The following is a 15,900-nucleotide window of genomic DNA, read 5'->3' as shown; positions in this document are numbered from 1 at the left end:
TCATTATTACCTGTGATATATGTCATTTGATTATTTTCTTCGGTATGTGTAAAATAAGTATAACTTTTTGCTACTTTGTAATATAATAAGTATAACTTCGCTTAAAACTGCACAAGATCACCGAAGACATAATGACAAATGATCAAGCCAGATATGTGAACTAGCTGCCTATTTTTGCTTGTCGGTGAATTGAATGCGGGCAGCCGATAATTTTTCCTACGATAATCATTCATGAATTATGCTCCGAAACTAACGTACAACCTTTATCAACAACACACAGGTGCGCGTTTCACAATGGTGTTAAACAAAGCGGTCGAGCTTGTAAATCATCACGATATCCGCACACCACGTGTGTATTTTTTATTAACCGCCGCAGCGTGATGATAAGCGATACCACCACTCGCGCACATGAACATCAATCAAACTCAGATAACTACATTGAATGGCTAATAAATGAGGACGCTTAGAGCGTTTGTTTGCGTCCGTCGTGTGCGTGTTTGTGACTAAAAGTAGCAAAACTGTCTCGATGGAATGTGTCTCACCGCCTTGCCTTGCGTACCGTACCATTTCCCATTTATTAAAGGTCGTCCCTTAGTAGGAGGCACCTTGCTGACAGTGACAAGCTATTGTCGCGAGCGGCATAGTGAACAATTTGTGTGACACGCGCTATCACACTGAATTACGGATAGGAATGTTGAAATGAAAAAAAAAACACGCTGTCAAATTCTGATTGATAACAACACAGCCCTTATCGATTTGACACCTTCGAATGCCGGAAAGTAAATAAAACATCATTACGCCCCACACGACTGTTCGGAGAATGTAGTGGACGAACGGCAATTTGCTGTTTCGATACAATCGGGCACAATTTGTCACACCAAATCCGACCGTAATTGCTAGCTACCAAAACATTGCTATTAAAACACCCTCGGGGTCAGAGGAAGTTCGGCTACCTGCAAAGCTGAGAACACAGCTCGGCATACAAAGGTGACATATGCAAATCAGGCAGCAGTAGCAACAGCGACAGCGGCAACTAATTTGCGTATTACCCCGGAGAGAGTTACGACCGACTTCGTCGGCCGGTACCACCAACGGAAAGCCACTAAAAAGGACGTTGGCGGTTTCTTCCGGTGCGGACTCTCTATCTCTAGCGGCGACACGGGCAATTTCAGCGCGCGACCCAATTATTATGGTTCGTGCGGAAAAGTTCATTTCAATATTTAGCTTTTATTTCCATAACTCAAAGGACCCTGCTGTGTTGCGGTAGTCAATTGATATTTCGACGGTGTCGTAGGTCATAGACCCTAATGTGGGGCTACAATTCAAAGCATTACTGTACCGTTTCGTTCGTGCATGTGGTGTTTGTGAACGTAATACGAAATTTATTTGTATTTAATCGGCAGGCTCTACAACTGTAACTCTCGTGAATAGTTTCTCAGCACGATATTGTTAGGAAGGCAAGAAAAAACTTCTTTATTTTCAAGTATTAAATCATAAATTTGAATAAAAAGCCAGTTGTTAGGAATGGCATTTCGCTCAACACGAATTATGTTAGGATTTTTTATTCAAATTACATGTCCCCCTTTTAGAATGCTCGATTTAGCATGTTATTGTTACTGCAATTGTTTGCACTATATTTGCCATTTATTCAAACATACAGAAGGTTCTATTTTTGAAGCGACAAAACCTTACGTGAGCTAGAAGGCTTTCGTTTTCCACCTATTTAGATGTGATTGATTTGAAAGGAATAATTGTAGCTAGACATGCAATGTTTTACTGTCGTCGGCTCACTTTACGCCCATTTTGTTATGTTTGGTCGATCTTTCCTTTCCTATTGAAAGGTGCAGTCTTAGTATTTTTACAGCACATTCCGTTTTCCTGCACTTTTTCTCAATAGTAACTTATTCTACTGTTATACAGCTGATATCCGGAAACCAAACGCCTAATAGGCTATTATAAAGTAAAAAATGTTTGTTGGAAATGTCACTGTTTGGTGAAGTAGCGTTACGGTAAATTTAACGGTACATGCTCACACTAAAAAAATAGTTCTAGTTAAGCAATTTAAACTATATGGGCAACATAATGCAGTGTGATGCCACATTTCATTTCCCAAACGGTTGTAAATTTTGCTGAACCGAAGACCAGACACTGAGCAGCTCAATTACCCTTCCATTATAGGAAGAAAAACACGTTTATATTCTATTTCGAGCATAAACGCGCATCAGTCCGGGCGGCAGTTACTGCAGTATATTTTATTCGATCAAATGACGGCGAGCGAAAAGCTCACGACGAGAGGTGGTTTTGTGTTTCCTTTCTTTCCTTCGAACGGGGAGTATGTATGTAGGAAGTAATTCTGCATGTTTTTCCACGTCCTGCGGGAGTTCAGTGAGGCTCAGCGTCCGACCAAACACCTTCCCACCAAACCAATAATGGTAGCATGTAACTATTTACGTATATACTTCTGTACGCGGAATGCGGCGCACCGGTTAATTCAATTCAATACAGCTTTTTATTGGGCTCTTATTGGAAATTTATTTCTATTGATATTGGCAGTTTGGTTGAACAACTCACGCACACAGTTTTTTTTATTCCTGCAGGTACATTTCTCGTACGAACAGAAATTTGATTAAAATAAACCCATGCTGTGTGATAGTCAAGTGCTGAAACATGAAGTATGATTTACGGGATCATAAATGTGTGCTCTATTTCTTCTTTGGGAAAGTTTTATCGTTTCAATTTAAATAGTTATGGTTTTTCATCGGTATGTCGATATCATTTAGAAAAAAAACGTGCAGAGAATAAACATTGCCTTGAATGGATTTTATTGCTTTGATATGTACCTCCTATTTAGTTTCGAGATACGATGCTGATTCAACGAATGTTTCCTCCTATGAAACGCGCAGGTAAAATTTATTTCAAATCAAAGAGGTTCACTCCAGATTCCAGCTCTTTTAGGAAGATCTCACGTGGGATTGCTCATTAAGAAAGCTACATTCTTCCGTACTTTCCCAACGCAACAACGTGAAATTTACATCGCCTAAAGTAGAAAGACTTTGGGGCCAATATGACTTCTTTGCGGTACAACTGTAGAATTTTTTTACAGTTAGCTTTCAATATGAGAGCATTTTCCATCTGTCCAGCTGAAACTTTTCACGGTTTGTCAGGTCAGGTTTATTCCAGTTTATTCAAAATTTCGAGTAAAACTGGTAACACAGGAACACTACCCTTACCTTAAAATAGAAATTTTCGGTTTTCCACTCAATAAAGTTAGTATGTAACGGGTGGCAACTATAATTTTGGATTTTTTTCGCGGCCCCTATACTCAACAACAAACGAGCTCAGAGAGAAATGAGAGTATGTATGTGTTAGCTCTCTCTCTCCCCTCTTTTTGTCAATATTTTTTGTTTTGTTCATGCTTGCCTTGTTTTGCTTAAAATAAATCGAAACAAGAAGCATTTCGGGAGCGCGTTGTACACTTCTACGAACTGCCACAGAAATCTCGGCAAAAAATATACGGTACAACATTTAAAGAGCGAATATGTTGCGGCTTTCACTGTTCACCATATCCTAAGATGCCCGACAACTATTCTCAAGCAAGGTAGTGGAAGACCGGCCAAATTTATGGACGCAGAAGAACATCTCGTTTCTCGTTTCTTCAAAAACAAGCCCTCTAGTTTGGCTATCAATTGAAATGTGCCAGACGAATGTTTGAAGAAAATTTTGATCCCGTTTCTACAAAAACATCATGCAGATGGACAATACGTGTTTTGGCCGGATAGAGCATCATCGCATTACGCCAAAAAACGCAATCGTTCCTGAATTCCTGAATACATCCATTCGATCCCATTTTTACCCAAAAACCACGACCCAACAAATCTGTATCAGTGCGCCCCTTCGAAGATTTCTTCGAGAATTTGACTTCCTTGGTGTACAAAAATAACTGGAGAGCCACGAATTGCAAACGGCTGTACAACGCTCCTGTTCGGACATCAAACAGAAGCTTCGCCGAACAACCGATTCTGGACCGTTTTGAAATGTAGACTATTTTTCTCAGCAATGGATAATGCATCTTTAATTTCGGTAAATCAGATCTTCTTCATGTATCTTTATCTTTTTTGACAGTTTGAGAAAAAAATTCTAAAATTTTAGTTGCCATTTGTTTGATTAACAGTCGAGTTATGCAGAAGTTTGTGTTTCATTTGTATGGGAGCCGCCCACTTGAAGGACAGTAGGGTCTCAATCTACCATAATACCATAGAGTAATTCTCGTTGAAACGGGGCCACTACTGACACGAGGTCTTCAAATATTGGAACTTTTGCGCTTAATTGGTTGAAATGGTTAAAAAAATAAGAATTACACTTTAAATACCTTAAAATAGTGGACCCCTCGTGCACCAAGGGGCCTAACAGGTTTGAAAAAAGATCAATTTTTAGCAAATCTTGAGATCTATATCATGTGATACACTGAAGTCGCTTTTTACGCGGTTTTTTACACGAATTTCGGAATTTACGCGGTTTTGATTTACACGGGACGTATCCTTCGCGTAAAAAGCGACTTGAGTGTACTTCATAAATTTGCCATGAAACAACTAATAAATGGTCCGGTTCTGAAAAGAAGAAGAACAGAGTTTTCAAATGGAGTAAAAAAATTTTTGGCGGCCATCTTGGATTTGGTAGCCATATTGGATTTTATCAAACAATCGCCGTTTTTACCATGAGCCCCCCAGCCGATTTTAATTTTAAGACCACCATTGTAAAGCTGAGAAAAAATGCTACAAGATGGAAAACATTCATAAAATTAGATGTGCAATGGCATTAACTTAATAAAACAACCAGTTATTTGTAGCAAGGTTCACAATTTTAATATAATTATTGTGATATTTCCAAAATTTGCTTTGAAACAAACTACAAACGACACGGTTATGTAAAGAGGAGAGATAGGGCTTATAAATAAAGTGAAAAAAGTCGGCGGCCATCTTGAATTTGATGTTGCATTTTATCAAAAAATCGCCATTTTCGCCATGATCCCCCAACCGATTTTAATTTCAAGACCACCATCGGAAAGCTGACAAAAATGCTATAAGAAAGATTAATCAAGTTAGGTGTGCAATGGCCTAAATAAAACAATTGTATGAGAGTCCTTATCCCCCTACCACAGGGGTGAGGGGTCTCAAACCATCATAAAAAAATCCTACCTCCAAAACTTCCCACTTGCTAAATTTGGTTCCATTTGCTTGATTAGCTCTGCAGTTATGAGGTTATTTGTATTTTATTTGTATAGGAGCTCTCCTCGTAAAGTGGGGAGGGGTCCTAATTCACCATAGAAATTCCATTGGCTTGATTAGTTCTGAAGTTATGAGGAAATTTGTATTTCATTTGTATGAGAACCCACCCTCCTAGAAAGGTAAGGGGTTCTAATTCATCACACACAAAAATTCTTGTCTCCAAAAACACTTACATGCCAAAAATGGTTCCATTTGATTGATTAGTTCTCGAGTTATGAGGAAATTTGCATTTCATTGGTATAGAAGCCCTCCTCGTAAAGTGGGGAGGGGTCCTAATTCACCACAGAAAAAATTCTTGCCTCCAAAAACCTTCACGTGTCCAATTTTGTTCCATTTGTTTGATTAGTTCTCGAGTTATGAGGAAATTTGTATTTCATTTGTATAGAAGCCCCTCCTCTTAAAGGGGAGAGCAGTCATATTTCCCCTTCTAAAGAGGGTAGGGGTTTCAAATCACTATAGAAAAAAATTCTTGTCTCCAAAAATACCCACATGCCAAATTTGGTTCTATTTGCTTGATTAGTTCTCGAGCCATACAGAAATTTGTGTTGCATTTGTATGGGAGCCTCCCCCTCCTTGTGAGGCGAGGGGTCTCTAACCATCATAAGAACCTTTCCTGACCCCAAAAACCTCTACATTCAAGTTTTCACGCCGATTGGTTCAATAGTTTTCGATTCTATAAGGAACATCCCGACAGACAGACAGACAGAAATCCATTTTTATAGGTATCGATAGATTACTAATAAAATTTTGAGCAACCTTAGTTTGTTTGCAGTATGTGCGCATTAAATTTTATCGTGCATGTTGATATGATAGGTGAATAAAACCAACGCGCAATTGAAATTTTGCAATTTTTAAAAACTGTTTGTTTAAACAAACGTATTCAGTTCGTCAATCTCTATTTCTAGCAATATCATTTTAGTTGCTTCTTGTGACAGAAAAACCGATTGATAATAATTTTCTTTCTGCAAAACACTTTGCTTTGATGAATTTTTGTTCGCAAGCTAAAGTAAAATACTAGAATATGTTGAATATGTGTTGAATATTAGTATTATCCATAATAGCAGCAAAAAAACTGTTTGGTCAGGGTGTTATCGTTTTAATAGCTCTATAAAACTAACAGATTTCTTGCGGGTTGACAAACAAATGCAATAAGATCAATTTTAATTGGTGCGCCATTTTGTATTGCTACGCCTCACGTATAGTACGTTTATAAGAGACATGGTACAGCAAAGCACGGCCATTTATTGTGTTTTCTTATGAAATATTTCTTTTCACGTTAAATCGAGTGGAAAAACTTTTAGTATCCCAATAATTGACAAATGAAACCAAATTAACGATATTTGCACATTGAAATTCTTGTGTAAATTCCCTTGGTAATATTGTGGCTATTTTCATCGGTGTAGCTTTTCATTCAGAATCGATGGATTCCTTTCATTTCTTTACACTTATAACAATACAACATTACAAAAGCGAGAATAAATTCATGTGCATTTCAAATTCCATCAAGTCAATTATTATATTTATTTTATTTTCTTCTTTTACAGGTAAATACTAACGGGTTTCTTCTACCACATGCCAAACGATAAGTAATATTACACAGCGTAATAACATCTACTTCTGCCCAATCAAGCTTGGATTCCAATTAAGGTACAAATGCGTTATCACAAGAATTTAATGTTTCAAATTAATAAGGATTCAGGACAAATTCTTCAATTTTATAAATATTGTATACATTCGTATTTTCTCAAATTTATATTTTATATTCTAAATTCTTCATCTCCAATTGAAACTCCTATTCTATATTAGTAATTGTTTCAACCTCCTGATATTATATTGGAGTGTCTGAAAAGATTTTCGAACGCCCGTTTGTCATTCCAAAATAGGACGCATTTGCTCTTCTTCCGATTGTTCACCGAAGCACACCAAAGTCTATTATGAAACTCGGTGCCGGCATTGCACGGGTGCATAATTCTTCCTGTATTGTACCCTAAGCCAACTGAATCCTGTATATTATTGCTTTCGTGACAATTTGCGCAAATTGCAAGTTATTTGTCCTCGCTATCGCTATCAGTGTCGGTTGTCCTCCTCCAAGCACGAGAAACTCAATCTGTTCAGAGGTTCAGTAGCCGTAGCAGCAGCAGCAGCAGCAGCAAAACGACGTGACACAGTGAACGCATCCATTTGTTCGGAAAATTGTACAAGCACATTTTCCCGCGAAAAATCATCTCCACCGGTTCTCCGGTCAATGCAATAACAACTTTCCAGCTAACCAGGGAAGTGAAACGACAAAGCATTATTTTCCTGTAAGCTCTTTATGATATTGCGCGCGTATTGAAATTACGCTTAATTTCATTTCATGGAATGACGATTCCCTGCAAACAGCTGCGCTGTCTTAAGAGGGCCATTCGTGCTAAATTAGGAAGGAAGTCCTCTTAATGTGTTCCTTTCTTTTATTGCTTGATTGGATTTAAAGTGAAAATAGATTGCTAAACGCTTTTCTTTTGGTACGACCGAATGCTTTCTTTTATTTTATGGAGCAAGGGTAATCGAATTTAATAAATTCGCCAGCATCTGCTCTCTTCGCAATAATAATTTCATTAGATATTTTTGGACTCTTGAAAATCTACAGTACCGCAAGGTAGCATTTTAAGACTTTATTTGCTTTTCCACTTGTTATAAATAATAACCATTATACTTGTCATGTGTGAAAATTTCTCAAGGTTTTAGAAACTAATCAATGTTTTTGCGGTGGATTGCGTCTTTTATAGTTTTTGATACATTTATAGTTATTAATTATGAGAAACTTCCTAAGGCATGTGATTACTACGCAAATAAAATAATTTTACGGCATATCAAAGTTAACTGTTTCATGCAATGAATAAATTCTGGCTTTAGGCTGCCTTGAGGAGCAGCATCACGTTCAATGTAAGTGTTTTCTCATCAAGTTTATCACCAACCATTTAATCTAGAAGCTTGAGAGTTTCATTGACTTGCCTAAACTAGAATGCTTATTTCGAATCAGTACACTGGAAACCTCATATAAAATAAGATCCTTAACATCAAGACCTCTTCGCAATCTCAACAAATACGTTCAGGATTGTTATTAAATTGAACAATTCACTTGAAACTCAGAGCAAAAACGACAAATACCCCAGAAGCGCACAAAACTCCCCCCTTCTCTATCTCGCTCTTTTTCCATTGTGATTCTAGTACCATTTTAATATTCATCAAGCACACCATCGGACCGATGTCTGTTTGATCTCAATATCATTCTTCCGGCAGCAGCAGCAGCAGTCAAGATCTCACCTTCCCCCCGGTCAGCAATGCTTGCTATGAAACCCGGTGGGTATTTCGCCTCCCTCCGGCACTCTCGTCCAATTTGCTACGGTTTGTAGTGCAGTTTCCACAGCTCGGTGAACAGAAAGCAGTTTTCTAAGCTCGCAATGTCACGCCTCTTAGTGTACCCTTTTCTTAGACACGCCCCCTCTCCGGGAACCTCCCCTCCCCGCCTTAGCCTTAGTAGCAGCTAGTGACAATAGTGACAATTTCCGACACGTAACGCTCATTTCAGCTGCTGGCAATTTGTTGCCCATCGGGCAGACAAAGAATGCGACAAATGTCTTGTGCTATCACACAAATGGAAAATGCGCAACGAAGAAGGTTCGCCCTCGCATTTCCGACCTTCGCTCTCGCTGTGCTGTGGTGTCCTGTTTTCCTACCTTGATATTCTAGTCTACCGGATGAAATATATCAGAGGGCAAACCAGGTGGCATTAGTGATACTACCGGAAACACGAGTTGGTCATGTGGTCAAAAGTATGTGAACCCAGGTGTGTCTGTGAATGTTTTTCAGCTAGAGTTGAGAAGGGTAAAATGGATACTAGGGAGAAATCGTCCCAAAATTATGTTATCCTGAAAAATATTATTTAATTATAGACTTTCATAACAATTTTTTTTCTGTTAACGAATTATGATATTGTTGAACGAATGTCCGGTCCATCATACTCACATTTCCCCTACGGGCGCAACCGTGCTACAGCGAAGACAGGTCCATTAGAGCTGAGCTACGGAATGTGTGTCCCCAACAGTGCTTCCGTTTTGTGTCGAAACTGTCAGACATTTTGGCAATAAAATACAACGGTTTGACTGTAGGAGCATCGTCGTTAGTAGCCACATTAGTTCAGGCTGCTGCTGGTGTCATGATAAGCTTTTATCCAGCAGGGCAGCGAATCGAGTATCGCTTTTTTGCGTTAATAACCACTACTGGTCGCTGGTTTTGAGTTTTATTTCACATTTCATAATGCGAAAGAAAAATAGCTCAGCGCACAAACCACATGTTATTTTTAAAAACTCATCATGAGAGATATTTTTCACTGTGTCAAAACGTGTTAGGAACATGCTAGAAGCATGTTTTCCGAATCGGCCATTGAAGTTCAAATTAGCATGCGCAACCAACTGGCACGTCGTCGTCCTTTCACAGCACACTCGTGTATCAGTGGGGAAAACGGCATGAAATGCATTCACCTGGCCTATTTGGTGTCAACCAGCTTTTTTCCTGGTTAGGGCATCTGTTGGGCAAACGGACATGTGATACGTGTTCTTTCCTTCGATCGTACTAGTGGAAAATTGGTACTCGTCGTGAAAAAAGACATAGCTTTCACACCGATATCCTTGTTGCATATAGGCTTTGTCGTTACCGTTTGAGTAGAAACAATCTCGGCTGCTCTTACAGATGACGACGGACCGATTCGATTGACAACATTCTGATGGTGTCGAATTTATTTACGAATTTGTCGTCTTGCGCCTTTTGGTGATACATTGAAGAATTGAAATACGATCAGCAATATTTCTTCCGAATTAGATAAAACTGCGCATTTGATTTCACATGATTATTTTCTTCAATAATTGATTGTAGTATAATTTAACTGGAAACTAGATTTTTGAACGATGCCCTCTTTTGAAGAACTGAGCTCTTCATGCAAGAACTGAACAACTATTCACCATTTTGGATTTCAAAATATTGTCAAACATCAATTGTTAACTTCTAACAGCAATTCCCGTAAAATTTTACGATTAAACAGCATTAGTATTCAGTAGATGCAAGGTTTATGCAAATTTTCAACCTATCAGACTTCAGCTGGTGAATCCATAGAAAACCAGATTCGCGGTTGCGATTCGCCGCATTACTTCATAACTTACATCGTTGTCAGATGTCACGTACCTAGGAATATGAATTCCTCCACTGCTTCATATCGTTTCCCATCCATCTCTAGCTCACCATTGAAACCATTTAAACTCCCACGTTCTCTACCAGCAACCAGGTACTTTGTTGTGGCAGTATGTTAATGGTGAGTCCCAACTTCGCTGCTTTAATTTCAAAGACCCAAATGACCCTTCCACAGCTCTGTGGTTGATTCCGATGATATCGACGTCATCCGTAAAACTTAGAAACATAAGAAATCTCCTGATGATAGTCCAGTTTTTTCCACATTCGCTCTTCGTATTGCACCTTCCAAGGTATTACAGAGTGTATCCTCTTTTTTCAGTCTCCATCCAACGTCACGAAAGCAGTTGAGGTCGCACCCGTTATTCTGACGCATGATTTTGACCCATCCAACGTTGCAAGAATCAGCGTAATTAGTTTTGTCGGAAAATCACACTCTAGCATTATCTGCCATCGCTCAGTTCGTTTGACTGAATCGAACGCCGCCTTAAAGTCCACAAACAGATAATGAGTCTGTAAGTTGTACGCCCGAAACTTGTATAGTAACTGACGCAGGGTAAACATCTGATCTGACGTGGACGTTATCAACCTTCAAGAAAACAGGCACCATCTAGGATTCCAAAATTTTGTTAAACATCAAATGTTGATCTCTAACAATCATCTCTGTTGCAAAATAGTTCATATTGTAATGATTGTCATGCAAAATATTAACTGACAATTCATCATCTTGGATTTCAAAACGACATCAAAAAATTTATAACTTTTCATCATCTCTTTCATAAAAGTCCATATTGCATAGTTTTTATGTCAACTAATCAAAACGACTTGAATAGTCGTGCGGCATCTTGGTATTTTAAATGGTGTAGAACATAGATTTCTGACTTCTGATAGTCAGTTCTTTTTCAGAAAGTTCATATTATTTAGGTTCTTCTTGCGAAATAGCTAAAATAACTTAAATAACCATACGCCGCATTGGATTTAAAGATGGTGTCAAACATCAATTTTTTGTTTGTTTGCCAGAAGGGATCCTTATTTTGTTCGACTTGTTTCGAACGAGTTGTTTTGCCCATTTGATTTTGCTGGCGAAATGCAGTATACCATCCACTTTCGTTCGAATTTACTTCTGACTGTCATTCCCTTTCCAAAAATGTCCATATGATATGGGTTTTCATGCAAAATAACCAGAATATATTGATGAATAGACATTCTGTTATGACGAATTTATTGACTAAACATACCAGATGTACAAGTATGAAACCGATTTTAAAAAAACACACGTTTATTGCATTGATATGACCAACTCTCTTTTATTCAAAGTATTTCCCGTCAATAGTTAAACATTTTTCTCATCTCTCTGGTAATTTGTGGACGTCGCGCCGAAGTACGTGTTCAATCAATCGATGCAAATAGTGGGTAGTAGTCGCAAAAAACCAAGTCTGTGAAGGAATATCCCAACCAAATGCCGTAATCGTTTCCTTGACCGGTTGTGCAGTATGTGATAGAGCATTATCATGTAGCAAAATCACTTTGTGTTGCCTATTTTTATTATTCTGGTCGTTTTTCATCCAAAGCTCGATTCTAATTAACCATTTGTTGTCGGAGGTAGCGTTCAGTACCAACGATGTCGCCAGATTTGAGCATATCATAGTAAATAGCGAACCCTTCTGATCGCATCAGATCTTTTGCCCATAGCAATTTGCCCGTGCTGCCGATGTTGACGGCTCCCCTGGACTTACCCAAGACCATTGGTGCTTGGGATTCTCGAAATAAATTCACTTTTCTTCGCTAGTCAGCATCTGATGAAGAAATCGTTTCTTTTTTAACTTGACGACCTGCATTTCACATGTGATTTTTCGGTTTTCCTGTTGTTTTTCGTACAATTAAAGTGGAACTTATTTTACGACCTTCTAGATTCTTCAACCGTATGAAAAGTTCTTGAATCGCAAACAATTGATCCGCGAGTTGTTGTTGCGTTTGAGTGTCGTTCTAAAGTGATTGCAGTTCATTGTTCTCAAACTGTTTCGGAAGTTTTTACACTCTTCGTCTCTTACGTCAAAATCATTATTTTTACATTTTTTGAACCACTTAAAGCACTCCAGGATTTTCCAATTTTCCAGGAGCATGTTCACTGTAAGCTTCGACAGGCATTTGATGCGATTCTGCAGCAGTTTTCTTCAGATGGGCGTAGAAAATCAATGTTAACCGCTCGTACTTTCCAGGCAAAAAAGTCAACATGTTCGAAGCTTATGTTCAAACTTATACTGCAGAGGGACGTGCGACGTTAGGCATACGGACATAAGGCATAATGAACGTTGGAAATAACGGACGATAGGCATAATGCATGATAAGCGTAATAGACGGTAAGCATAATGGACGGTTGGCATAATGGACGTTAGGGATAATTTACGAAATTTCGATTTCCCACGAATCATCAGTCAATCATCGCTACGTCATAATACAATGAGAACCAGGACCGCCCATTTAACATAAATCCATTTGGCATAATGCTGCTTGGCATAACGGCGTTTGCTACAAAAATATCGGCATAAACATTAGGGACCATTTGGCAGAAACACATTTGGCATAACGACTTTTTGGTACACTTCCGTGATAAATGTTTTATGACTTTTCACAGACCGTTCTGGGCGAGACGGGTGTAAGTCGTGCGGGGTGCCGACGGCCAGCCATCGGAAGTGCCGGTCACTGTGGGGACAGCCCCCACACAGATATCACATCTGTTTAGGTTTATTCGTTTTCCTAGGTCTACCGACTTTTGTTAGTTATCCCTAGCCCTCGCATCAACTCTCCGCGTTGGTACCGAATGGTCGAATAGCAAATAACCGAAATCCAAATGGCCGAATTCCAACAACTTGGTCGAACCCCTAATTGGCCGAATCATAAAAAGCGGATTCCCTACTTGGCCAAATCTCGCCGAAATCTATTTTCTAGAATAATATTGAAAATAATATTGTTTTTAAAGTCAATGTTGCGCTAATATCAAAACAAATGAAAGATATTTTAATGCTTTTTAGAAAAATATCAAATGAAATAAAACTCTGCACCTTATTTTTCATATTGGTAATTGTTTGTAGTACAAACAGTAGAGTATAGATGACTCACAATTCTTTCTTTCTCTTAGCGCAAATGAGCAACGCTTATTATAAAATGCGAGACCAATTTAATACGAGGAAACGTTGCCTCCACTCCATGATTTAGGGCGAGACAGCCGTAGGCCGCGAGTGTTCAGGCCTAACTTTCATTATGTCTAACATCCGTATGCCTAACGTCGGTATGCCTAATAGGGTACACTCGCTACAGTAATGCTTGCTTTGTTTTAAGTTAAATTCTTTCGCTAGCTGTCAAAATAAGGAAAAGTTACCAATAATGCGTTATGATGAGGCTTACATTGACAGTTAGAGCCATCTATTTACCAATTCCGATTTAATATTTATATACCTGCTAATAGCAATGGTCTTACGTTACAGCCTTGTAGCACAAGGGAAAAATTGGCTTCACATTTTAAAAGGTGATGATTCTTAAATGTTTCTATCAGATTATATTTTACCACCTACATTAAAAGATTCCTTTGGTCACTTGCCTCTGAAGAAAAAAATTGTCTTAGATTTTTGGTTAACTTAATGAAAAGCAATGTCATATTGATATAATTAATAAAAACTAAATATTCGAATATTCGCAGAACCGATAGCTGTAACACGAACTTAATGTACCGTCGGAAGTAAAATTTTCTAAATTTTGATGGCTGTATAGATTCTTTTCTATAACTTGGAGGGCTAAGCAGAATTCATAAACGTATAAAAATATTTTCATAGTCAATTCAACTGTGCCAATGACTGCACTTCATAAGAAAAATACGGCTCCATTTGTTTTATTGTCGAATATCAATCTCAAAATATAAAACAAAACGATGCTCGAAACTACCAAATACTGGGTACTATACTGAATACTTACAAAACAAAATGATGAAACAAAAAATGAAACAAAATTTAATTTAAAAGTATGGAACAAACAATTTACTACATATTTAAAAATAACCCTAGGTTTGTATGTATGTTCCACCATAACTCCAGAATGCCTAGACCGTTTTGCACTTAACTTGGTATACATTTTTCTTGGCATGAGGGGATGACCATCCCTGTCCCTGTCAAGGAGGACCTCGAACATAATTCCAGGCTAATCCGGTACTCAGTGGTTACTCAGATACTTCGAGTACTCAGTGTTGCGAAGCTCGCACTAGTGTGGCCTATTTTCTCATACACGCATTCTCGTTCTAACAAACACGCTGGCATTAGCATCTCTTTCGGACTCTAGCTCTTATTTTTTCATGCACTACGACGAGTTGTTGCGAGTGTGTATTTAGAGTATATTCATATACCAATTCCTCGGGAGGGCTCGCACTCATATCCGCGTGTCTAAACGAAGACGTAAGATGCAGAAGAAATGAAGAAGTAATGCAAAACCTGTATCCAGTGTGCCACACCCGCTCGCGGGCTGTTAATTGCTCATGAGTTATTGGTCTCGTGAGTGGACTGAACAGAAAGACGCTACCAGGCTGTGCGCTCACGATTGTGCAGGCAGCTTAATGTATGCACACAGTACAGGCGGTAATGGTTGTATGCTGGCATCAATAGAGTAAGCGTTGGATGATTTGCTTCTCATCCTCGCTTGCGTGTGTGTGGGCATCGTTTGCTTCTCGCTCGATTGGCAATATTGGTTTCAGGACAATATAGGAAAGTATTGCTAAAATAAACCAGTGAAATTATCAAATAGCAATTAGAAAGCCAATAATTTTAAAACTTGTCTAAAAAAATCTGCGCTGCTAGTAAGTAAAAAAGAAAGCACAAAGAATCTTGAAACCACTCTAAATAGTTTAAATTGCATAAAATAACAATTAAACAAGTTCGAGGGCAGAACCAAAAACACGAGAACATTGCTGACGTAGGACTACGAAAGCTTTGCGTATGATTTTGTGCCATGTCATACCAGTTTCTTTTAATCGTATTTGCTGCCACTCATTGAAAGGAAATGAGCAAGTATCGTTGTGTCAGCCCTTCTTCTTAATGGTGGCCTAATATTAAACAGCGAAAATGAATTTTGCAGCTTTTAATTATAGTTGTAGGACCGGCTGCTGATGTTCGACGAAGGAGGATACAGCTAATTGCTAACGTTTCAATCTCTTTTCTCTATTTTTATTACAAAGTATTATTATTTTTTTGAAACGGTGGTTCTACAATTGATGGAGGGACGGTAGGGGAAAATAATAAACATTTTTTGGAGTGGAGGGGAAAGAGCGGGAAGGGTAGGGGAAGGGGGGGGGTTAGCTACGCTTAACAAGTAGTCGTTATGACTCCTACCTTTTGTCCAATGCTATACC

General features: G+C 38.6%; 1 protein-coding gene across 2 annotated transcripts in view; it reads left to right on the top strand.

The window, feature by feature from the left end:
- LOC128734055 (bifunctional heparan sulfate N-deacetylase/N-sulfotransferase) overlaps positions 1-15,900 on the top strand; it is a 266,246-nt gene that overhangs the window by 70,500 nt on the left and 179,846 nt on the right. The window contains exon 1 of one of the 2 annotated variants that reach the window (XM_053828040.1): positions 6,830-6,932. The exons of the other annotated variant lie outside the window; for it this stretch is intronic. The gene's annotated coding sequence lies outside the window, so the exon portion shown is untranslated. Of the gene's footprint in view, positions 1-6,829; positions 6,933-15,900 lie in introns of those variants that run through there. 2 annotated transcript variants of the gene reach the window in all.

Source organism: Sabethes cyaneus, chromosome 2 (assembly GCF_943734655.1).
Source record: "Sabethes cyaneus chromosome 2, idSabCyanKW18_F2, whole genome shotgun sequence".
Lineage (NCBI taxonomy): Eukaryota > Metazoa > Arthropoda > Insecta > Diptera > Culicidae > Sabethes > Sabethes cyaneus.
Note: the sequence above shows the minus strand (reverse complement) of the source record. Positions and strands in the feature narration are given on the sequence as shown.